This window comes from Corvus kubaryi, unplaced genomic scaffold (assembly GCF_017639235.1).
Source record: "Corvus kubaryi isolate FWS band 111438036 unplaced genomic scaffold, C.kubaryi_AGA036_p1.0 split1-37374, whole genome shotgun sequence".
NCBI classification, from domain to species: domain Eukaryota; kingdom Metazoa; phylum Chordata; class Aves; order Passeriformes; family Corvidae; genus Corvus; species Corvus kubaryi.
In genome coordinates this window covers 214,834-240,972 of record NW_024582079.1, presented here as the reverse complement: position 1 = coordinate 240,972, position 26,139 = coordinate 214,834, and the positions used below count along the sequence as shown (strand labels likewise).

General features: G+C 42.5%; 1 protein-coding gene across 1 annotated transcript in view; it reads left to right on the top strand.

Moving 5' to 3' along the window:
* LOC121657812 (collagen alpha-1(XXIII) chain-like) overlaps nucleotides 1–26,139 on the top strand; it is a gene marked incomplete at its 5' end in the record, with an annotated part of 188,572 nt that overhangs the window by 25,484 nt on the left and 136,949 nt on the right. The window lies entirely within an intron of this gene.

Sequence of the window (26,139 nt, the reverse complement as noted above, 5' to 3'; positions counted from 1 at the left end):
GGTGTGAATCTTTACATGCAAAAACATCTGTTGGTTAATGGAGGATATGTGACCCAAAACGTGATAACGTGCCACTGAACATTTCCTAAGTGAATATATCAGTGACTTGTTTACTGAACTAATTGAGTTTATCATGTCCACAGTGTTTATGGCTGTCCCTGGAATCTTTCTGGCAGACATATTAATGTGTTTTCACATACCTAAAATTTGTAAAACCAATTGTTTATTGTGCATTTGAACATAAACAATTGTGCCAGACTGAGTTTTAACACTGATGTTTGTAGATACCATGAGCATTTGTGCTGTAAATACCTTCCCTGTTACAGCACTTCTTAGCCTGGATTAATTTCTCTGTCTTTGAGATATAGTTACTTCCTCTCACAACTCCTTGCATGGAATTGCCTTTGGATGGGGTGTGTATAATGCATAATGCACGTGTGTGAGCATATATATGTCCATTATCATATTAAAAAATAAGAAATACATGATTTTCCCTTTTGAGAGAGTGCTGCTTGAGTCAGGCTGTTTCAAAAATGGGAGAGAATCCACACCTGGGTAGGTTCATAAGAAGTGTATTTCAGTAGCAAGTTAAACTAAGCAAGTAGGCCTTGCTTCTAAACTGCCCTCCTTTCTTTCTTGTGTAATGCCCTGCAAATGCAATGGGCAGGCATCCAGGTGTATAGTCCAAAATATTTCAGACTGGACTGTTTTAGCAACTGATATGTATTGGTATTTGTAACTGGGGTGGAGGAGATCCAACGTTCTTAAATACCTGCATACTCAAGGCCAGAGCCCTGGGTGAGCGGTGTGCATGCTGGGCTTTGGGAGGGCATGGCAAGGTCTATGGGCCAGGAGGAGTTTGCTAAATTAGGATCTTTGTGCATACAACCATCTCCTGAGCCACCGAGGCTGAAGGAAAAAGCAGTCACCTGGCCTGCTATGGGCACTGCAGAAATGAGCCAAGATGTGCAAGTCTCAGACTGTCTGTGAGCAGTTATCCCCAGGAAGCAACAGGTAGTGAGAAATCCAGTGACTGAATAATTCCTCTGCTTAGGAAGGTTTCCAGTTTTCTCTTTCCTCTGAGCACCAGAAGACCTTCAAGTAATTCTGACCTGAGTTAAATGAGTGCTTTAATTAATGTGTGTGTCAGTTGCTTAACCATGAGGAAAATCAGCTTGAAAAAAGGTTTGGGGTTGTTTGGAAGACTCTAAATGGTCACAATAATTTCAGCCTGAAAACATCCCTGTTCACATTATCACAGCTCTTATTTCCCCAGCCCCCTGTTCCTTCTCCTTAGGAAGTGCAGAACTAGAGAGGGAATTTGGAAATGAAATGGGTGACAATGCAGGACCTTTACCTGTTGGGACAGAACAGAGCCCTGAATTTCGTGATGAAAGGGATGCTGATGTGGGGCTGCACCCCACGGCCGGACGTGCATCTGCCTGTCCGTGCACACGTGTGGGCAGTGGCAGAGCACGGCGCTGCCGAGGACCTGCGGGTGCGACTGAAAAGCCGCTCAGCACGGCAGAACTCCTGCCAGGAGGTTAACACCCCGCTCCCGGAGTCCCTTTAGGAGGTTTCACACATTCAGCTGCAAAGCAGGTGGGGTTGTTTGAAATGCATGAAAGCAGCTTTGATCACCAGGAAGGTTTCACAGTGGTGAATAAATGTTCCTTCAGTCCTGCAGCGGTTGGCTATCGCAAATTTGAAAAGCAAGTGGCTTATCCAGCCTTCAAATCGCTCCTTCTCCCTGGGTGAATTCGAAAAGGAGGTGGAGAAGTCTCACCATCACAACCTCCTATGCCTTGAACTTGCCCACCTGAACTGAAATTTTTCAAGTGTTAAGTGATGGATCTACTTGAGGGACTTTGCCCTGATTGTATTGATGGGACCAGTATCATTCTCTAGCCGAAGTCCTTTTTCTCCCTATATTTCTGTAGTTAAGAGATGAATAACAAAATTATTTTATGCCTGAAAAGGGACTACTTTTGAGTAATTTTTACTGAAGAGCAGATTGTTTAAGTAACTGTTTATGGTGATTAGTTGTGACTTTTCAGACGGAATCAATAGCAGATGTTGCTTTAGAATGACCTTTGTGAAACGTGGATGTGTTTTCATGCTAGGTTGACTTGTCAGGATACCCTTGAAGTAAATCAGATGTCTTAGAACCCCCTAACCTGTGCTGTGCCAGAATGCCATGCACTTGGGAAATAAATGACAAGACAGTTCTGCTGGCCAGAGCAGCTTGGGATCTACATAAGGGATTTTATGCTCTTGCAGCCAACAAACATCAGGATGTGGTTTTATACAGGTTTCCATGCTAATTGAGTTATACATAGAAAAACCAACATGATACAGAATTAGCTTCTTTTTTCATAACCTCTGGCCAGGTTTGTTTTTTGGGGTTTTTTGTGCAGTTATCTCTGTGGTTTGTTTTAGGAACTGCTAACTTAGAAAATAGGAAGACTTTATTTCTAATATGTGTAGTTGGCTGCTCATTAACAGGTTGGTAGCTTTTTTTGGCAGTGCAATTAGCAGGTATCCATGTGAATGGAAAGATCAGATTTTTATTTAGATTAAAACCTAAAAATCTGTTCTTTGTCAAAAGTATTTGACTTTGATTTGTGTGGTTATTCTTCAGGGGTTTTTTGATGGCCCTGACAAGTGATGTGAATTTGGCTGCTCTGAAACCCAAGATCGTCATCTACACCAGAAATGTGATGCCTGAGTTGGGTTAGCCTGCCTTGCAAAAACATGTTTGAACATGGATCATCAGTGAATATGAATCTCAAAATTCTCCCACTCGGTGTGTGAATACCTTGGGGACTGGGCTAGGACAAAGCACTTTGGGAGTCTTTGTCTTACTTGCAAGCAGCAGATACCACATTGGGGTCTTCATTTAGGGGTGAGACCTCTTGGTATGTTGCACTCAGTCAGCAGTTACCTGAATTTCTGGCAGGCTGCAGTGACTTTTATCGGTGTGTGTGTCCCACCTTCATGCCCCCTGTGGAGCTCTGTCTCAAACCAGAGAAGAAATCCCATTTTCAAATCAATAGTTACTTTTCTGAATCAGTCGTTAGGCTTTGTTTTGACTTGATTGCAAGATTTACTCCCAGTTTCAGGTAATTATTAATATCTTCCTTTGAATGATATAAAAATTTCAGTCGTGTCTTTGTTTATGGATTTTTTTTTTTCCTCCTGTCTCTAATGTTGTTGAACAGAAAACATTCATAATCTTTAGTAGGGGAAGATATTTCCTGCCCAGTACCCTTTTCTTGGTAGAAAAATATCCAGATGGGCTGTAAAACATGGATGGAATCACAGGTCCATTTCCTCTGGAATGACCCTCTTTTATGATGAGCATTGAACATATTTGCAGTACGGTACCAACTGGCTCCCATTTGCAGAGCACATCCATGCCTGTGCATGGTTCACTTCCACTGAGAAATTTTCCAGACACGTTTTTTCCTTGGCTGTGTGATACATTAACATGCTCAGCAAAAGCTGTCCATGATAGAGGTTAGAGAGCGTGGGGGATATCCCAAGACAGTTCATGAGGCACTTAAATCTCAGCTATGGAGGGAAGGAATAAAGGGAAAATACAAATAAGTCCCATGGAATGGTTTCTTTGCAAACTTCTTGGTCTCGGTTTGATGGGCTGGACTGCTGTGTCTGAATGTAGAGATGCAGAAGCGCTCAGAGCTCAAGGGGTATTTCTGAACCTGAAGAAAAAGACAATAGAGTAATTTAAACTGTTACTGAAGCTTTTGGTGAGATCAGTAACTGAAGTGACTCATCTTGAAGCTCTGGCATTTTTCTGTAGAGTTCGGGTGTGTGTTTTGGGAGAGGCAAGGTATGCATTGTTATTTCCTCTTTGCTTCTTGCACATCTAGTGATATCTATGTAGCACCCAGAAACCTCAGTTAAGGACCATTATTATCCACAGCCTGGGAATGAAATGCCCTGAGGGTTTGTAACTCACCTGCCTGTTACTTAGGCAGGTAAAAAAAAAAAAAAAAGGCATGACTAATAGTTCCTGACATTTTTGGTTGTGTGACATAGCAATACAGAAAGCACTTGACAAAATAATTTCTGACATAAACGGCGGAAGAGGATAATGAGGCCTGTCAGACGCACGTGTGGGTGTTTCACTCCTGTCTGTCCTGAGCATGTACACTTTGGTTCACAGTGTAATTGTGTGTAAGAGCAAGATGTTTCAGTGTACTTGTTCTCTGACAGTCTGGCCTATCCTCTCAGCCTGCATGGATGGCAGGGAAGGAAATCCATCTGGGTCTCATTTAGAAGGTGTGTGCTGTAGTGCTTGGCTGCCTCTCCCCAGCACAGGCTGCTGGGCATCTCCTGCTGCCCTGGCCTGTCTCCTGGCTGGCTTTTCCTTTGTTTCTCACTATGTACATCAAGTCTGTGATGTTAAAATCCATTTTCAAAAGCTCAGTTTTAACCCAAATGTCTAGAGAGAAATAATGGTGCTACAAGTGGGACTAAGTGAAAAATGGATTTTTAAAGCACAGTGAATTCTGATGTTGTTTCAGTCTCAGTCCCTCTCTGTTCTAGTTAAGAGAAGTTGTGAACCATGGAGAAAGTTGTGCTGTTGTGATTGCAAGATTTAAGAATCAATGAGATGCACAAAATACATGCTTTTGGCTCTGTCTCTTGCAGTTTTATATTCTATTTTATATGTGTTTTGGAAAAAAATTTGCCTCACCTTTTTCTTTGAGGAAATATAGCAATGTGACTTTCACATCTACTTGGGGTGACTTGCTGAACCCCTTCCCTGTGATGTAAGACCCACTTCACATAAATTAAAGTGAAAGCAGGTATATTTGAGTAATTTGAATTTTTTAAAGAAGCATTGTCTTAAGAATAAGTGAAATTAGTTAAGTGGAAGATGGATTTTTTAAAATTTCTTTTTTATTTTTCTTGGGCTCATGTACCATTAGCAGGGTTTTTTTTCCCCACCCTGTAGGAAAAACCTAACTTGGCTTCTCAATCTTGGGGTGATCTTGGGGGACTGAGAGCTGAATCACTTTTTCTTCTTGATCCATAACTCTGAAATGGAGTCAAAACCCCCAGATAAGCTTTAAGTATCTCCTCTTCATGCACTTCAGTAAAACTGTGGGATAATGGAGAAGCTTCTAAAGCCTTGCTGATACGAACAACTCAGTAGGTCCAGTTCTAATCAAGACAGGTGTAGAAATCATCTCGTTCTGGCTTGGCAATACCAATATTTAGAATAAGTTCTCCAAAATAAGCCACATGAGACCATCCTGAATGAGACTGCAGCAGTGTGAACTGAAGCATTATGGTAACAGCTGCACTGTCCAGATTGTCACACTTGGGCAGAGTGATGAGCATCCCCAAAGTGCTGTTAAATGTTTTTTTATTGGTTTGGTTAAAGCCCTGGTAGTTGTAACTACAGTGACAAAACACTTCAAAAGTGAACAATCACTTTATGGCAATAAAATCGAGGAGCAGGCCCGCCCCTCTGCAAGGGCACAGGCTGCACGCTTGCCACAGGGCAGTGCCTTTGAAGCGCCTTAAATGAGTCTGTTAAGAAAACTGCAGAAGAGTTTTGTCACCCCAGGAAAACTCCTGGCTCACTTTTTGAACTGCGATTGTTTCTTCCCAAGAGAACGTTGAATCGTAGGAACATCGGTGGGAAGGGGTTGATGAAGGGCTTTTGTGCAGGCTCCAGTGCAGAAGGGTTTGATCAACATCCCCCTTGATTTGGGGCCCAAAGCGGGGTCCAGCCCCTATCTGCAGCTGTGCCAGCCTTGGGAGAGAGGGGGTAGTGCTGCTTTCAATCCACTACTCTCTCTATTGAGCAATGCAAACCAATATATCCACAGTGGATGTGGCTCCTCCAGCTAGCCCCACCCTGTGCCTCCCTGGGTTGGGGTATTGGTTTGTCAAGCTAAGCCTTGCTGTTGAAGGATGTGGCATTTAGCAGTCTGCCTTGTAAAATCCATCATTTGTGTTTGGACGTCCTCAAATGCCTGTGGGAGAACATAAGGTCACCCATTAGGTTCACAGTTGTGCTTGCACTCATCCGGCTGTTCAGCCCCCAGTGCTGGAGGGGCTTTTTTCCCCCCTCTTTTTTGCATATCACAAACTGCTGCAGGTCTGTGAACCCCCACCAGAGCTACTGGGTTTTATATTGTGATAAGCCACAGCAGTTTAATTCTCTTGTGAAAAGCATTGTTTAAGTGTGTTTAGGCTGAAGGAGCATTTATAATTGTTTCATGTGGTCTGATTATGAATTTCATGTGTTGAAAACATAGACTACTTTTTTCTTTTAAACACACAACACATGGTGTGGAAGGTGGAAAGCTTTTGTCTTCTATTGTCCCACCCCAGTATATAGGGGAAAAACTTAGACTGGTCCTTGTGATAACTCTGGAGGTTCACTTTAGGTAGCTGTTCAGAGGTTTCCTTCTCATTGGCTTGTTTTTAAGAGCCTTCAGGGAAAAACTGGATGCTGCTTCATGAAACTGCACACATGAACCATTAAAACAAAACAAATGGGAAAAGGAGTACCAGTCATTCTACTAAATTTGGGCTTTGAAGTGGATACGTGCTGCATGGAAGTCTCTGCTTTTGTCAAACCCTGTGTTCTGTGTCTCTGCCCGTTTTCCCCACAGCACCAGCTTGGTTTCTTGGTCTGATTCTAGAGGGCAGGTTAGTGCCTTGTGGGTAGGGCAGTGTGTAATGGTCACCACTTTCTACAAATTATGAAATTTATTATTCAAAAGTTTGCATTTTTGCAAGAGATTAAGATAAGGGAATAAGCAGAGCGGGAGAAATTTCTCCAGGTTTTCCACTTGTGGAAAGAGGGCAACTGATACAGGTGGGCTGGAGCACCTTGACAGAGGTGGGACAGAACACTGACCCCAGGGCTGCTCAGGTTTGGTTTAATGCAATATTGCTGAGATTTACAGAAGCATAAACCCAATGTGACTCTTTCAAGACCTGTGAATTTTTTGCAGATTAGGCCACACCTCAAATCCTGTGTTCATTTTTGGGCTCCTTGCTGCAAAAAACACGTCAAGGTGCTGGAGTGAGATGAGAGGAAATGGCCTCAAGTTATTCCAGGGGATGTTTAGACTGGATGCAAGGAAACATTTCTTCACTGAAAGGGTTGTCATGGCCAGGGAATGGTGGAGTCCCCATCTCTGGAGGTGTTCATAAGACATGTAAATGTGGCACATGAGGACGTGGTTTAGTGGTGGATCTGGCAGTGCTGGGTTAATGGTTGGACTCTGTGATCTTAGAGGACTTTTCCAGCCTTAATAATAATGATTCTAGGTATAATTACGAGCAAAGTTGGATCTGCTCTGCTGAATCTGTAACCTAAAGACAAGGAGAATAGCCCTGGGAAGCTTTGGTATTGCTAAGCTACTCCCATGTTTTGGTATGCACTTAGGATATTTTAATCACTTAAAAATAATCTTTTTATAAGGAGGTTTTTTTATAGGAAGGTAAGACTTCTGCAAAAACCTACACATCAGCAAATTCCATGGAAGAATTGGTAGGTAATTCAAAACCCTGCCCTTGTTTTTGGTTGTTGAAGCTATTCTAATTGCAAAAAAAAAATTTTCATTTACACAATCTCTGATTTTCAGATGGTTTTGGAAGGGAACAAGCTTCTGGGGGAAGTGAGCTCTTCCATGCTGCCTGAGCAGACCAAAGAACAGAGGGGAAATGGGGATTCTTTGGAAAAACTCTTACGATTCACTCAGATTCTGTAAACTAATGTGGGAAGGACTTGGTCTTCCTGAAATCCAGAGTGTTAACACCTGGTTTTAGTTTTTAAAGGAATTGTTGCCTATGCTGCTCCATCAGCAGAGCATGACATTTTCCATTACTTTAGGCAAGAGTTTTAGCATGTTTGTTTAGCAGATGTACTACTGAGAGTTTTTTCCAGTTTCTAAAAATACAAATATTCTGTTTTCTCGTAGGAGAGGACCAATTACACTCTACATTTTGCCTTACAACTCTCAATAGTGTGTATACATTCTTTTTCCAAGGAAAATTCAGAGCCTAAATATCAAGGAAAGAGGCACAAGTACAAATTGCTGCTGCTCTGTTGACTATTCCCACTCTGCACACATGGAGAGACTTATGCCCACTTTTGTAATTATGATCTGATCCCTAGAATCTGCCTTAACCTATATATTACACTTAATTATATCTTTTTTTTAAACTTATAAACATCTGAAATAACTCACCGTTAGACTTTGCATATGATTTGAGGGGGCTCACCAAATCCAGAGACTGAATGCTGACAGCAGGAATCAATTATGAAACCTAATATGATATTAAAAGGTTCCTGAGTATATCTGTAATTGAATTGTACAAAATGCCTGATTTGTGCACTGGACACAGCGCACAAGAGACCACAAGCCTAAATGAAGCAAATTATAATTCAATTATATAAATGCTTCCAGAGCAGCTCAAATCCCATCTTTAAGACCACTTAGTGTGGAGAAAATGCTTTTGCTTTTTTTCTGTTAAGATATAAAAAATCAGCTCTTATCTGAAGGGTTTCCTCTGTACCACTTTTGGCAGCGAACTGGAGTGTATAACCACACTGGCTACAGTGATGATGTTGGTCTCTGAAAGAGAAAGAAAATAGATGTTTTGTAGAGAAATAGGAGAAAATTATGATAATTTGTAGTGGTGAAAAACAGGCCACTGGAGCTATCTTGCAAGCTCGGATCAAATTTTCCCGTTTTCATGAGGCATTTATGAATTCAGTCCCCTTGCAGAGCTTGTCACCAAGTAAGTCCAGCCTGACTTAAATTTAATTCAATCCAATTTGTGCTTATCTTGGGATATGTTTATTTCCTCCCTAACAATCACTGCATGCTTGGCAGTTTGAGTGCTGTAATGTTTAACTAACCCTTTCAGCTGCTTTGTTTAATTGCAGGAGAAGTTTAGTCCTCACTAGATGTCCATGTCTACGCCTAACAGTAGCAAAACAACTAATTTTTAACAGAAATAAGACCCTAAAATGTCAGAAATTTGTAAAATATGAAGGTTTCAAGTCACTTCTACCTCTTTTTTTTTTTCTTATTTTTCCAGGAAGTGATATTGGAGTCAAATATTACCACCTCAGCCAGCAAGCAAGGGTATGGCTATATTCAAAACTTGCAGAGGAATGATGGATAAGGTGTGAAATAAGTTGGGTTGGTGATTGCAGGAGTCCAGAAAGCTTAGGTGGGATTGGTACACTTGGCAAATAACAGGAGAAATAGGAGTTTGTTTGCTTGACAGAAGTCTGACACTGATTCTCATTATTTTCTAGCAGGTTACTTTTATTGGGGATTTAAAAAAATTATTAGTGTTTTTTTACTCTTAATTTCTTTTTTCCTACTGGGGTGGATGAGCGCAGCATTCCATTAGACTCCTGCAGAGCCAGCAGCAGGAATAACTCTGGCAACAGTCAGGTTGTGCTTTCTTGTCCAGACTTCTCAGCTGTTTGGGCATCACTGTTAGCCACTAAACCCCCATTAATAATAGTAATAATAATAATAAAAGACACCTTAAAAAAACTTGGGGGACTGGGAGGGGTCTGGCTGCCAGGCATGCTGGCAGACTGTAGCCACTCAGTAAATACCACAGGAAATTGCTTAATGAGAGCAGATATAGGAATATCTCTGCCTCTAAAAAATATTTGGCTTGGCTGCTCCCGGATAATGTGAATTAGGCTGTGTGCTTTGTGAGGCCCAGAGGGCAAAATTGGCATGACTTCCCTGCCCGTATTAGGAAGTAATTGCTGCCTAGATAAGGGAGGGCAAGGTTGCCTATTAATTTTAAGTGGAAGCAGTGAATGGGCTTGCTGGTTACTTCAATGTATCCTATGAAAAACCTCTGTTTCTCCATCAGTGGTAGCATAAAACAGATTTATGCGATGGTTTGCCACAGTTTATCCTGTCTGGAGGAGCTCTGGCTTGGGGTGTTCCTGGTACTCTCCTGGCCCAGGGGACACTTTGTCCAGGATGACCCCAGTTGTCCCAGGTGAAAATCACTGATATGGAACCTCTATTTCTTTACAACAAGTTACTGTGTAAGCAAAAGCGAGCTCAGAAATAGGTCCTGTGTGTAGATATTTACTAAAAATCCTCTGTGTTATCCAACAGAGTAGTGATGAACACAGCAGTCACGTTAACTCTTGTGCAAGTTTTGGGTAGCTGTGACCTATCCAACAAGTTTAAATTGCTCTGTCACCTGCAGTCTTTAAGTATTTTCATTAAAAATCCTATTCTGTATAAATCTGTTGATTTTTAGGATGTGATGATATAGATACTATTCCATGGGTGTGTTCAGAACAGCAGGCCAGATTTGCCTCAAAGTTGGGAGAGTTGTGCCGGAGATGAGTTGAGCTTGGTGCATTTAAGGCAAATTTCCTTCGATTTGATAGTTCTGATGTTTGTGGTAGGCACTTCTCAATGTTAAACGTCTCACTCATTTTAGTTTCTTCTTTGAAAATTCTTTAGTCTGAAAGGCTGTGTGATGAATTGCCAAAGTTCACATTTCAAATTACATTCCTTCTGGGCTACATAAAAAGTAAATGAGCATCATGCTGTTTGTGTATTTCTTGTTCACTTTATTATATTCTGGTTTCAAAAGAAGTGATTTTTTTTTTTTAGCTTGTGAAATGAAATGTGCTCTTTTGCCAAAATAATGCACATTCAGATTTACTGGAGAGCGAAACTCGGCTCTGGGTTTCCAGTACATCCCATTTGGACAGGCTAATGGAGGTATTAAAACACAGTGACTCATCCTTCCCCGACCTCAGTTCAAGGTACCATCCATGGAAGCTATTTTAAAGAGTACATTAAGATCCATCCAAATGCTCCTATAATTATCTTAAATTCTTTCTGGCTGGATTCTGTTCCTTCAAGCAGACAGTTTCGTTCTCAGCCCGTAACCCCAGCTCTCTGCTGGGCTTTTCTCTGGCAGCAGCTGCATGAATCAGTGAAGCTCTTTGCTTCTCCCCTGACTTGTCGTGGCCTATCCACCTTTCTCTTGTTCCCCAAGGTGAACTGCAGCAGGGCAGATGCCCTGGGGACTCAGACCATGGGGGTTTGTTTTGGTCCCTAGCCTTGTGTTTCCTCCTAATGCACACTTTTGGGTGGATGGTGGGAAGACGCATGGGATTTGAGTTTATTATTGCGTCCTGCACCAATATGGGCAGCACCAGTGTGTTTGAAGTGGCTTGAAGGTACATTTACTAGACATTAATTTTTGTGGTCAGGCTGAAGGAGTCACGTTGTTCTCGAGTGTAGTTTAACACCAAATCCTCCAGTTTGTTGTATCTACCAGCAGCACATTTGCAGAGAGCAGGAGCTGCCCTGTGTGCTGGGGTCTCTAAAAGGCTGGTGGGCAGCTTCCTGCAAAACCTCCCTTTTGGAGTTAAGATCTGCCACGAGCCGAGAGCTCAACCCTGCACTTTACATGACTCTTTCATGGTCCAGCAGGGAAAACTATAAACTCCTTCTGCTCTGAAAAAGACTTGCTTCTAAACTGTTCTTCTGTTACCCTTGGGCCACTCTTTCAGAGAAATAATCCCATAATAAAAACAAGTTCTTTATCTCTTAGCACTCTATTTCTTTCTGCTTTCCTGAATTCTCATCTTCCCCTTCTGATATGGTCCAACCAGGCAAGAGACTTTGTGTAAATCCACTAGGAATCAAGATTTCTTGTTTCCTTCTAAAAAACTCTCCTTCCCTTTCTATGCTTAAACTACCTCAGTTAAATCTATTTATGATGGTAGGTGCAAATTCATGGTCTTTATTTTCTTAGCTTGAATCTGTTTTCTTTTATGAATATTATGTTTCCTCAGCTCTGCTGAACTGAACATCAGCTTTAACCATCAATAAAACTCCCAGTGCAGAACACAATGAATGCCTTTTTTTAACTTCTCGCTACAGGAACTTCAGTTATTGTTTGGGGGGTTTTTAGCCTAAAATTAAGGGTTTTTGCTAGCCCCGTTTCTTGAATGGTTAATTAAAAAACAAAGCAACCCCAAACTCAAAAGCCAAAAGAAATAATAAAACTATGAATGAACAAATTTAGGAAATGGCCCTAAAATACCTTTTGGCAAACTTTTCCTGAACGGGCATCTTGCCATGCTTGTCTTTGGAGATGCAGGAAGTTTAATCCTTTAGAGCTGATCAAGTTTGCAGAACTTTGAGCTTCTAGCAGCTTGTTTTTTGTAGTAAGTAACTGGGTTGAAACAAAACTGTGTCTCCTTGGCCTTTGTTGGGCTAAAGAGAAGCAAAGTTCTCTAGCACAGAATGAATGCTGCTGATCTTGGCTGCCTCAGTTCTGTGTTGTAGTGTTGCTCTAGGTGGTTTTACAGCTATTTCTTGAAATTTTGACTTGTAACATTGTAAGGATGTGGAGGTTGAGTTGGATGACTGTGGAGGAGGTGAAGTCAAGGCACAGGACATAGGTGCATCCTGCATCAGCCCTTGTGCGAGGGGCTTGAGGTCTGGGAAGGGGATGGTGGATGGGTTTGGTTATTTTTCCCAAAACCGTGCCCTATGCAGGCTGAGCTCACACAGAGCTGGGTGGTTTGGGGAGGTGAGGGCTGGGATAAGGTGTCAAGGTTTAGCTCAGTGCAGCATGGTGGGGCTGCACTCTGGATTTGCTTCTGTGTGCACGGGTGGTGGCTTTCATCTAAATAAAAATTCCTGAATAGTTCAACATGTGTATTTTTGTTTGCATAGCAGATCACTTATTCCCAGTGCTGGCTCTCTAAAATCTTTCCCTCTGCATCTTCTGTCATTTCAGAGCAGGGAAGGCAGCACATGCACTACTTTGTCTTTTCTTTAGAGCACGTGAGGAAGGCAGAAGGGGACAGGAAAATCATCACTACCTGTGGTGTGAACTTCTTGGTAGAAGAGCTTCCCTTTCTTTATTTTTTTTAATTTCCAGCAAAAAGTAAACTATAAAATTGGTGCTGTTGAATGCTGACTTCAGCTGTAAATTTTCTTCCAGAAGGTAATTATTTTATTTTTAAAAAATGGTAGTTTTGTGTAAGTGAGCAATAACTCCTCCCAGAGGCCTGTCGTTAGCAGGATAAGAAGATGTGTAAGAAAATGAGGCAAAACAGACCCTGACCTGCTTCTTTTTATCTGGTTGCTGTCAACTCAACTGATCTTGATTGTCGACTTCTGCGTTCCTCAAGTTTACTTGTTTATCTGAGCAGAGGCCAAATCAAACAGCCACAAAATGTGCCTTTAATCTCCAGTGATAAAGAATACCTTGGAGAGGAAATTACATTGTAAGGCTGGGAGAAGAGGAATAACTGAAGAGAAATGCATGTGAAAGCATTGCTCTACTTTCCTTAGAAACAGTTTTTTTCCCATCACATTTTTCTCCTGAGAGAAGAAAAATGGGGGAGGGAACGGGAGCTGTGGGGAATGGCAGGTTCCTGCTTGCTGTTTCGAAAGGAAATTACGAAATATTAATTACAAAGATAAAATTTGAGGGGAATTAAGGGTTGTTATTTTGAGACATTAGTTTCTTTCCTAAATACCTTGATGACACTGCTGTGATACTGCCTTTCTTTAATAAGAGTCTTTAACTTTGTCTTTAATTAATATAATATGTGTTAATTATCTTACTATTTTCTGTTCTTTCTCCATATTTCAAAATCTTGGCTGGGAGTGAATAATTTTGAGTTTTTCTGGCCTGCCTGGGTCTCTGGATTTAGCCCTGATTGTCAGGCCTTTGAGGAAGGGATCATATTTCATTATGTGTGGACTATCTAGCCCAGAGGTTTCCCTTCTCCCAGTTGGAATTGCAGATGCCCATATGTTCGGAAGTATTCTGCTTTTTAAATAAAGATAATTGTGAATAAGTTTTCCCATGAGTTTGCTTCCCCTCCTTCAACCAATGGGTTCTCTAAAACCTGGTTTGTGTTTTCTTATTTTCTGGTGCTCGTAAGTCCGACTTAATGTTGCTTAAAGTTTTACAAGGAAAACTGCCTTTGGGCTTAGACAGTGCATGGAAAACTTTAGTCCTTTGCAAAATTTGTTTCATAAAGCTATTTGCAACTGAAAAAGTGGATTAAATTGGAAATGCCATCTAGACCTAATGCTCTCTGCCGTAACCTCTGCCTGCACACATACAATACCTTATATCTTTACCATAACCTCCAGCCTTACTGAGTGGCTTATCTCTGTGTGAAATTCCTGCTTAAATATTTTCAGTGAACAAGTTTAAATAAACTGATGGATAATTGCTTTCCCTTATTCCTTATAGCTTTTGGCACTTCTAGGCTTTGCAGCGTTTTTATGAGGCGTTTTAGCCTCATGCTTTAAATTGGTAACCTGAGAATAAAGCTGGTATATACTTCATTTAAGTGAAATCAGAGCATTTTAATTAAGCCATTTCTTTGGCTGTGATGGGGACTGACAGAGATGCAGAGCACAGCCAGCCATTGGTAAAGCCAATTATGCAGATCTTTGCTTTGCCAGTTTCTCCCTGCGCTGTACCTCAGCCCAGTGTTGATGCTGGTAGTGTATCCCCTAATTCTGACTTGTTTCTGGTCTTAGTTTCAGTAATTTTTTCAGTGTTTTTGGTTTGTACAAACTAATTGATGTGTTAATCTGGTCTTTTGGGTTCATATGCAGCCTAGAAATCTGAGGAAAGTAGCTGTTCCTTAAAGAAAACTCTCATATTATGTTACCAAGTGCTGTGAACTAAAGCTGGTCTTGGAAACAGACCATAAAACACAGTTCTGGTGACTCTAATCCCTGGTTTAGGATGGGGTGGAAACTGGTTTCCTGTGCTGTACTGGGCAATACTTTCACTGGGGAACTTATTTGATGGCTAAGAAGATAATTTGGTATTTCAAACCTGTTCTGCTGATGTTGGTTGATATTTCACTCTCCCTGGGGGTTTGGCACATGCAGCCAGAGCTGTATCACAGCCCCAGACTCCTGTGGGGGTCTGAGGGGAAAATGTTATCCCTCCCCTTGTTGCTTTTGAGTAATAAATATCCATAGTGACTTAAGTATTTCATCTCCTCTGACTCCTCAAACAGAATGAATTACATGTTTAGTGGTGTTTTGTAGCCAGGAAAGGGAAAGAGACACACAGATTCCCTAATTTGTTGCCTTTGGTGTATTTCTGTTGAGTTTTTGCGGGGTTGGAAATGAATATGCCGTTGTCCTCTTTAATCTAGCTCTTGTGACACATTGCAGATTAAATACTGTAACTCAAAGCTTAATGTTGCCTGAACATGACAGTTTCAGCCATAAGAAATCAATCATCTTGCAATATGGCCTTGCAGCACATGAAGTGCCCCAGCAATTACATTCACATGCATTGCTTGGACTCAAATATTTTAAAAAGTTGCTATTTCTGTGCTCTGTTGAAAATGGAGGCATCAGAAAGGAGGAACTGGTTGCACCAGTACTTTGTGTTAACAGAGAAAATGTATTAATACTTGATTAAGTACAGAGCCCTTCATGTCTGGCTTTGAGAAGTGTGTGTGTTTGATCAGTATATGTTCATTTTTTTTTAAACTGAAGCCAGGAGTGACACATGTAACTAAATCTAGGGAAATGTACAAGGAAACTCTTCATGAAAATAGTGAAAAGTCTTTTTCAAAGCAAAATTACTATGATCAGTAAGGGTGTAAAATTATGGCATTTAAGGTACTTGCACTCTGAATGGACTGCCCACACTAGACTTTGTAAATGATCTTTTTTTTTTTTTAATCCAGAGTTGTGAGAGTTGTCCATAAACAAGCAGGGAAATAGAAAAAATTCTCTTCTTACACAAGAGTAGTTGAGGATTGAGGACAAAGCCATGTGAAAAGCTGGTTCTCTCAATATTGTAGCTCTCTTTTTGGTTTGCTTTGGTCAGTAAAAAGACCAAAGAGTGGATACTGTTGTCTGAACTGGCATCATCAGTGAAGTTTCTGTGATGTCTTCTGAGGCAGAGGGAGGGTTGCATTAAAAACCTGTGGCTGGGCTCTCGTTTTACACACTAAGAGAGGAACCACATCTATAACTTGGAAAAAAGAAAAAATATAGAAAAGCTTCTGGTGTTCTAGTCCATGAATAAGTACAGGATTGAATTTGTACCTCAAGGTCTGTTTGGATCCATGTCTCTTGCCCTGTTGATTTAAAAGGCAATTTTAAAGTATATGGGTTCAGATGGTACCATTGCTTCTGTGCTTTCCTAAAGAAATTTATCCTCTTGAGGGACTTAAAACTTAATAGCTTGAGCAAGTAAAAATTTTTGAACTAGACAGTTGTGGTTTTGTCCAAGTCTGAAATTGGCAGCTTGCAACTTGATAAGCCCAAGTTCTGCAGAGCCAAAATCTTTGTGTCCCTCAACAGCTTTTTGTCTGCCAAAGTCACTTTGACTCAACCTTTTCTATTTTAGGAATTAGTCATTGCATCCTCCTGTTTTTAATCAACCTAATTGGTAAAAAAAGAAAATTAAAGAAAAGCTGAGACATGTACCATTCAATCTGCTGATCACAACTGTGGTGTATGGTTTGACGTAGGTACTTAGCTGTTGTTGCTGGTTATCTCTGCAGTAGCTCTTTTAATGTTAAGAAAGAGGGGGTTTTCATTTGATTGTAAGCCTTTCCAAACCGACCAAAAATTACCAACCATTATGCCCCAGTTTCTCTGCCTGGTGGTGACTGGGACTGAATTAGGCTGTCATGGCAGGCTAAAACCCTGGCAATTGGCTGAACTTAAAAAGGGGGCAAATGTCCAGCTCGTTGCTGGTGGCAAAGACTTGGGCTGTAATCAGGGCCATGAAACACTTCTCTTACTTAGCTGGATGCTTGCCATTAAAAATATTTTGATTAAATATGTGCTGAATTCTGACATGTGGGCAGTGGCATTGGTGCCATCAGTCACAGAGGCTCTGGGCTGCTTGAGAGCCACAAGCAGTGGTGTCAGGCTGCATTTACATCTCTTTAATCAGACTGGGTGTTGTAAAACCATTTTGGGCAACCAGAAGAGCTCAAGTTCCCAAGAGGGTCCCTGAGGAGGTTCTTCTTGGCCAACTCAGTCGGCTTAAATACACTGCATTTTGCTCTTGTCATTACCAGGACAGCCTAATTACTGCACTGGTGACAGCCAAAGTCTGCTGCAAGAAACAGCAGATGCCAAACCCAGCCTGAGCTGCTGGGCTGAGTGTGGCTCCCTCACCAAAGTGGCTTGGCCAGAAAGGATCAAACCCTGTGGCTAACAACCCTACAGGCCTGTGCTTAGAGACTGCCTTTGAGACAGTGAATGGTCCATCCCTGGAAATATTCAAGGCCAGGTTGGACTAGGCTCTGAACAACTTGATCTAGTGGAAGATGTCCCTGCCCATGGCAGGGGGTTGGACTAGAAGACCTTCAATTGTCCCTTCCAACCCAAACCATTCTGCAATTCCATCTCCAGCTCATGCCTTGGCAACACTGGTCAGGGCTTTTTGATGACAAATGACTTCCACAGAGGTAATTAGCACTGTGCTTGCACAGGCTTTGTTGAGTGGAGGATTTCTTGTCCTGTGCTCATGGGGACAAGTGTGCTCTCTGTGTGGCTCATGAGACACAGGTGATGCTCATGGTACACCAGTAACATGTTTGCAGGGCACTGACAGCATCTTTCCATTGCTTTAGTAGATACACTTATGAAAGACAGACCTGCTTTTGAACATTCATGTTTCCATCCTGCAGAGACCTCCCCTCCACAGTCAGACAGTCACTGCTGTAGCCATGCTGCTTCTTGTACCACCAGCCCTTCCCTCGAGTTGCTGAATATCCTGAGTCCAAAGTGATTTTTCTTTGCAACCTCAGTGTTTTGGTGTAGAACAGTTGATGTGATGTTGAATGATCTGTGCTCTGGGTGGCCATAAAGTGCTGTTTCTGTTCTGTCAGAGCAGTGCAATAACACATCCTATAAAGCAGGGAAAGAAGGTGCGAGAAATGCAGCTCTGTCAGCTGTGATGCTGAACAAAAGGCTGGAGTGGTTTTGGATCCAGGTTATCAAATAACTGGCAAGCCAGTAGAGCTGCTCTGTTTTTGCTGCTGGAAATTCTTCTGGAACATCATGGAATTGCTGAAAAAAGTGTCAGGAATGAGCAAATTTCCCAGGTGATGGGGGGGGTGTAGCAAGGAAATTCTTGAAGAGAAGGAGGATGTTGGGAAGGGGTGATTCCACAAATTTTTGTGGGTTTTTTTGGTTTGATTGGTTGGATTTTTAAAGAAGGTAAGCAAAACAAAGCATGTGGGTTTCAAAGATGTTATAATCTCTGTGCAGTACAGTGTTTTGAGCTATGATAAAGCTTTGTGCTGCAATAGTAAATGTAGATTCAAGCAAAGGCATTCCTCTGCCACACACAAGATTGGTTTTAGTGCACTTTGGCCAGGAGAGTGGCTGAGCTCTGCAGAGTGAGTTGGAGAGAGAAGAACAAATGGCTATGGGGGAGAATTAATAGCATTGTTTACAGCTTGCATCTGAGCTCTCAAGCTGGAAGATCAGCTTTCCTTGGAGGAAGATGATGCTTGTTGCTGGCATCCCTTTTCAAGCCTGAGGAAAAGTCAGAGGGCTGATGAGATATTTGGACTTTTATTATTATTATTTTTAACTCAGTGTAGGTGGGTGACAGGAGGCAATTGGTGTCCCTGGTATCTCTGCCCCTCATGGCACTCTGCTTCCTGGGAGACCAGCTGCATGGCTCAGGACAGCTACCAGCAGACTTTGTGATTTAGAGTAAACCATCCAAAAAATTAAAGGGTAAACCCAATGGCACACAGTGTTCTCAAAGGGTGTAACTTAAAACTTTTCCGAAAAGAGTAGCTCTTACTCTTGGACTACAAGAGCTGTCTTGGAATATGGAGAGCTCATAAAAATTAGGAAAACCCCTGGACTTCCAGAACTGCGGAAATGTGTTCCTGATAAAATCCTGGCTTTGTGCTGCCTGGTATCTGTGCGGAAGCTCCTCTTGTATTTGATGGATTCCTGAGGGATAGCATCCTTCACAGTGGCTTTGCTGTTGTTTAAAATATGACAATTGGAACCATTGAAGATAGAATGCAGTGTCTTATTTCCAAATTCACTGTCAGTGGGCTGGGACAAGTGTGAGACTACCAGTGTTATGGAGAAGTGATTCCCACTATCCCTTTTCCACTTGCTACAGGAGAATGAGAAGTGTTACTTAATCACTGAAGAAGTAGCTTAATAAAAAGGGTAAATATCACTGTTTGTAATGTGATGGCTGGATGCAGCTCACAAAGGGAGGGTATGGACTCACTTCTTTCTTTATGCCTGGCTGTGGGGTGTAGCTGGGTCAGCCCAAGGCATTTTCAGACCCTTTTGCAGGTGCTCTTGGACTTTGGAGCAGCTTGGTGCCCTGAGCAGTATGGAGATGTGGGGGGGATGTTTGCTGGGAGGACAAAATGTGGTCAGAAAAAGTTTCCCTTGTGCACTTAGAGTGATTGGAAAAATACCTCCAAGTAACAGGAGTCCTAAAATGGTTCATTCTTGCCCTTTCCTAAAAAGAGTGGAAAAAAGATGAGAGCAGATGCTGGAGCAGCGAGCAAGGAGGATTAAGGTATGTGTGGGTGTTTTGGTGTTTATTGTCTTTTCTTCAGCAGCTGCTGGTTCTTCAGGCTGTTTTATATCCATGCGTGAGACTTGGTTTACTAGTGCTTTTAATTAGGAGATACTTCTAAGCTGAGTTGCCTCTCTTAGTTTACAGGGATTTCGGAAGTCCATCCAGTTATGTAAACTGAAAATGTCCTTGCTCTCATGAAACGCTGTGACTTTCCTGGAAGTCTGCAGTTCTCATTGATAAATTTTGTATGGGACGTTGACGTAGGAGGAGCCTACCTAGTCTTTATTTAATGCTTGCTCAAGCTGGGGACAAGCTAAGCCAACTCAGCAAATTCTGTTCTCCAGCTTTGGGCAGGCACAGCCGAGCTGGCTGTTTCTAGGCATGTGGTGGTGGTTGGATTGTGGGGATCTGTTTTGATCTTGGCTACAGTTAAAAAATGCCCTATTTTAAAGCTCTGGTCTCTTAGAGCTTGTGTGTTCCAGGTCTTTATGGGGAGGAAAGACAAGGAGGAGCATCCTGCTCAGATTTGGTGTGTAGGAAGCCTTCCAAGGAGACCATCTCCAAGGCTTCTGCCAGATTCAAGTTTTATCTGTTTATTTTTCTGCAGATGTGTTTACACATGTGAATGCATGTGTACAGATGTATGGGGTCATGCATGAAGGCACATCAGCCAAGAGTGCAAGGGAGAACCTCCAGTCTGGATTCACAGTCCAGCAAATTGATGAAAAATAAGCTACCAACAAAAGGTCCCTCTGTCCATGGCAGTGCACTTTGGTGTTGGGGGTCTCTGCATTGATCTCCACCCAGGTGGAGATCAATGACAGGGAGAAGGGGCCTTTCTTGGAGAAATCCTGCTCCTAGATCTGTTTAGACACATCATGAAACCTCTCTGTAACACATTTCCCCAGGCAACACAAACCAGATCTACTCATATTGTAACCAAAGGGTTTTTGACCCTGTGCTGGCTCTTGTCCCTCTATCTTTTCCCCTTTGTTAGCGTGAACTGTTAGGGATTCAGTCCCACTTTGGTCTCTCAATTTGTCCACAGTAGTCTCTCTTGTGGCTCTATTCTGGCTCACCCTGCAGTCATACTGGCACTGGGCCAGCACAGGGTTGGATGGGGCTGGAGCTGGGAGCGAGCAGCAAAACCTCTTCCAAGGACGGTGCTGGATTAAACCCCTCTCACGATGGTGGCAGTAGGTTAAATAATGTGTTGAAACATCTGTGGGGCAAGAAACTGAAACTACTGCATGTCCAAGGACTTGTGCCTGGCATTAAACATCATTCCTGATGAGCTGTATGCAGTTTTTTTTGTTCACATTTTGTTACTGCAGAAATTGTAAATATTTATAAACTATGATTTGGGAAGACATGTTTGCCAGCACAATATGCAACTTAAAACTTCATTAAGCTGATTGGGATGGTTTTAATCCAAAGCACTGTTACTGGGGTATTTTTCTCCTCGAGTTTGTGTACATTAGTGTGAAATTCTGGGAAAAGCCTCTCTGCACAACAAGGGTGAGAGGATGCTATAAATTTACTGGCAACTCATATCTGGTTTTGACCTGGTCCCTGTCTGTCGAATTGGTGGAAGATCTTCCAATTACTTGTAAATCTTATCTCCTTAAGTTGCTTTTCCTCTGGTCTTTAAATTTTTGGGTCTGTGCCAAACCCAGCTAGGGCAAGGACACATCCCGCTTCCCCCCATCTCCTTTGCCACTGAACGATTATGTGTGGGTTGAGGTTACAGAAGTTGCAGAGTCAAAGACCTCAGCTCTTTCTGGGGGACCCTGTGCTTGGGTGCCCCCTTTCCCCCCCTTCTATTTTGTGAGGGAGGTGCCTTCTCTTGTCCTTATTGATTTGCCTGCAAAGCAAGAGGGTCATTTCTTTTTTTGATGCTGTGAGAGCCAAGGTCGAAGAGGGGCTCTTGCAGTGGGAAGCAGTAGGGATGAAATGGGTGTTCTCCCAAGTTCTGACAAATCTGAGCTCTTGGCTGCTGGGCTGTGGCTTGGTGGACCTTGTGCCCTCTCACCAGTGCTGACACAGGGGAGGGGGGTCCTGCTACAGCCCACGGAGAGCAGCAGCACTGCTGGGCACTGCTCTGCCCAGGTGTGTATTGGTGTCTCCCCATCCAGCCCCTCACCTGCAATGGTTTTCCAACGTGAAATGCAGAATGGTCGCTGTGCCACTGGGCAGGCAGGACTTTGGTGTGGGTAACATCAGAGCCAAACACAATTAGGTTGTATCTTGTGGTGCTGCCGTGCTGCCACCGCATGTCTCTGGCTGGAGGGGAGCTTGTCCTTTCTTGCAGCTCTGTTCTAGATCATCTGAGCCTTGAGGCTGTTCTGTTTAGCTCTGTTTTTTTTCTTCCACACTTCTACAAGGATTGGTCTTTCTTATTTGTATTCTGATGAAAACAAACCAGAAAATTCCCATATGCTAAATAAGCTTTCAGCCACCTCTGGCTTAGCTGAGGAAGCCTGTGCTTGGGCAAAGTTTTGCAGAGGCAAGCAACTGCTTTGTTTTATGAAATCTGCATTTAAAGGTTCTGTGTGCCATTTGGTCACCAGCTGACTTAGCTTGAAAACCAAAGGCCTTCTTTGACTTCATAAGCTTTCAACTCATGTGTGGCACCTACAGAGACTGACTTAGCAAAGAGAAGTTTGAAATAATAATTTCATTGTAAGAATAAGGGTATGAGTCACATAGGATTAAACACATGGGCAGAATGTCAGCTTTTCAACTACATGGATTATTTGGAAGCTGATGGATGATTTTTCATAACATGCTCATATTCTTTTGTAGGTAAAAAAAGTGGAAAGTCATTGCCCTGTTGATTAAAATACCAGGCATCTACTGTATTGAACTTGAAACTAATTCATTTTGATTAAATTGCCTTTCCTTTAACATGTCATGAGAAAAATGTGGGTCTTCTGAAGACATCCAAAATCATATTTGAGGTATGAGGAAAGAAAAGAAAAGGTGATGTTTAGATCTGCAAGAGATGAATCACCTGGGTTCACATTTTTTTTTTGCCATTACTTGCTTATATCAAATCAAACTTGCAATTGTCTCAAAGATTTGCAAAGCAAGTTATGGTCATGCCGTCCCAGGGATAACAGGGAACCCTCAATTCCCAATCCCAGGCTGGAAGAGGCTGTGCCTTTTGAGTGAGTGGTGATTGCTCAAAACAGGAGTTATGAAGAAGTGAGGCAGCATCTGCCTGCCCTGTACAGTAGTTGTGGCTGGGGGAGGCGTGAGAGCGCAGGGCTCTGGTTTCTTTTTGCTGAACACTGATACCTGTTGTTCATGTGAATGAATTCCTACCTTCCAGTTGATATTTTTTAATGCCTATTTCTTAGGTATTTTTGTCAACTGGGAGACATCAAAGCTGTTCTACCCAGGAAAAGCAGGAGAGATAGGGAATAGCAATTGTTTCAAATTGGGTCTTAATGAGGTGCAGATGTTGAGCTGTGCTTGCTAGAATTTCTTTGAAACTACAGATGGTCTGGTAGTTCAGGGGTAAGAGAGGGGCTGGAAGTTTTTTTGGTTTCATTTTCCCTCCTGTGCCATTTTCATGACATGTTAGATTAGGGCTGAATGTAAATGAAGAGCTAATACCCTGCTTGGGTCCCTGGTCTTGCAAAAGTCGTGTGTGTGTGTAATTTTTTTAGTTGAGCAGATTTTGTTAAGCAGCTTGGGCTTATGTATAATACATCTTTCTGTTTTCCATTGGCATTCTCTACTGCTGAGGGTTGGAGGTGAATGACAGAGCACAGAGGGGCTCTGAAATATGCAGAGACATCCCAACTGTCTAGAAATGCTTTGGACCTTTTCTGCTCTAAAATGTATGATTGTATTTTAACAGAGCCAGTGTAAAGGATGTTTAAAATGCATATGGCTTTCTCTGCTCTGTTAAACTTGGTAAAATGTAAAATCTGCCTTCTCCAACTAGTTCTTATATTTTACTGCTCTCTGGGGTGAATCTCAATAAATAACTGGGAACCAGATCAAAGGCCTGTCTTTAAGACTGTTTATAACTGCTCATGTTCTCTAGAAGAGATGATTGTGCACATTGAAGGACAGGGTTTGGTCTGAACAAAACGTGCATGATACATGTAAGGCCTGCTTTAAAATACGTCATGTTTTGGTGGCTTTTTTCTCATCCCAAAGGTGCTGAACCTCAGAGCTTGGCTGAACTCAGTGGGATTTTCAGGCATTTAGCACATTTGGGAGCCACACTTATCCATGGTTATTGAGCTAAGTATGAAGCCATGAGGAGTGTTTTGAAGCTGCTTCAACCCTTGGTGAATAGAGGGATGTGGGTTGCTGGTGTCTGTCTCCTGCCCTGCTGGGTGCTCCCAGCAGATTTGTCTCCTCTGGTTACACTGCTGAGCCCCAAAGCTCCCACTGCCTGCTGTGAAAGAGGGATTTCACCCCAAAGGAGGGGAATGTTCACAGTGTTTGTGCTGTAACACCTTGTGCGGCCCTGTATCTCCACAGTGAATTTCTCCAGTGTTGTTTGCACATTTGGCATTAGTCCTCCTGCTAATTAATGTGAAACAAAGCCCTTGCAGTCCCTTTGATGTGGTCTTCTGCCTTTCTTCCTCCTCCATGTAATGTTAAGCCTTTTAATTCTTGATGGATAAATGCACTATCTATGGTTGTAAAAGCACTAGCATAATTAAACCTTCAGTAATAGGGCTCCACTTTGTTAGCTCAAAATCGGAGCTGTGAAATAACAAGTGAACGTCACCATCTCTGAGCCTTCTCCCTGTTCAGCAGGGGTCAGAGAAGGTGTGATGTGGTTCATCGGCTGCCCAGAGCCTCCCTGCAATGCAAAATTGCATTTCTGGTAGTGGGTTAAAGGTGTTGGACCTGGGCAGGGAATGGGTGCAATTGTGTGAACAAAACATTTGGAGGAAAGAAATGTGATTTTGTGTTGGTGCAGATACTGAGGCACCCAAAGTCATCCCACATTGGATGATCAGATTCAGCCCACACATTGGAAGATCTCTAACCAGATAAGGAAGGAGGTTCTGCATCATCATACAGGCTTTGCTGAGTTTGGCTGGCTCCAAGATGAACTTTTTGATCCAGTTTGTAGAATCACAGAATAGTTTGGGTTGGGAGGGACCTTAAAGATCATCTTGTTCCACCCCCTCCATGGGTGGGGACACCTTCCACTATTTCAGGTTGCTCCAAACCCCATCTAATCTGGTCTTGAACACTTCTAGGAATCTGGAACACTTCCAGTCAGCCACAGCTTCTCTGAGCAGCCTGTGCCAGGGCTTCCCCACCCTCAGAGAAAAGAATTTCTTTCTCATGTCCAATCTAACTCTGCCCTCTGTCAGTGTGAAGCCATTCCCCCTTGTCCTGTCACTCCATGCTCTTGTCAGAAGTCCTTCTCCAGCTCTCATGTTCTCCAGCTTCTCCAGCATTTATGTTGGTGCAAAGATGACTTTAGGGAAATGCAAGTCCAAGCAGTCATGTGTACTCTTGAGTTTTTAATTTGTCTTCAGATGGTGTTAGCAATTTTTCACTAGATGAAGTTCATGTGAGCTGCAGTCTTGCACAGCTCCTCTGTTGAGGGAAGGCAGTAGGGAATATCTGATCTCTGAACAAGTGGTGTCATCTTCAAATGAAGGTCAGTGTGTCCTTGGGATGTTGGGTAGGAGTGTGCATTGCCCCAAGTTGTATAGAAGAAGAGCTGTAAGAATTCTCTGTCCCCACCAGTGGGTGCTCAGGGATGGAGCTGTGGGGCCATCTGAGGTACTGGGCACATGATGCAGATGTCTGGTGGCTGCTTAGTCAAGGTTGGTCTGGATTTCTGGAAGAAAAGAGCTCCAGATGCACTGTAGTTTGCAGTGGCCATCTGTTGACCAGCAAGTCAGTAGTTATTAAGCATTTCATAGTTATCACCTCTTTCCCTTTGTGAGATTTTTGTGTAGGTTTATGTGATTGCAGCATGGTTGTAATCTCAGCTGTGGATAACAGATGCTGAACACTCCCAGATTACAGATTAGAATTTTTTTCAAGGCCAGAAAGAATTATTAGGGTTGCTAAATCTGTGTTTGATGCCTCCCAGTGCAGGATTTCTTCCAGAAACCAGATTAAAATGTCTCATTTTGGAGAGGTATCTAATCTCCTCTGTAAGGCTCCAAGCAGTGGCAAGTCATCCATCACAGACCAAAATAGTCAAGCAGTGATGGGCTGGCAGCAGAGACTTCAGATTTGGGTTTGGAGCAGCACCACTTCACATTCTTGCTTAGAGCTTATCTGGCAAACCCAGACCGCTGGAGCCTGTGGATTCAGGGGGGAGCTGAAGTGAAGTCTTCTTCCTCGCACAGAAGCTGCTTTGTCATTTTTTGTATGAATTTGAGTACAGAGTAGAGCAACATACCTGGGATTTTGGGAAGGATTGAGTGCAGGTGCTGATGTTTTACACCACGCGTCAAAGCTCTGCTTGATCCATCTCTTTCCCATGTGCACATCCCAAATAATGGTGAAAGCATGATCACGAAGAAAATG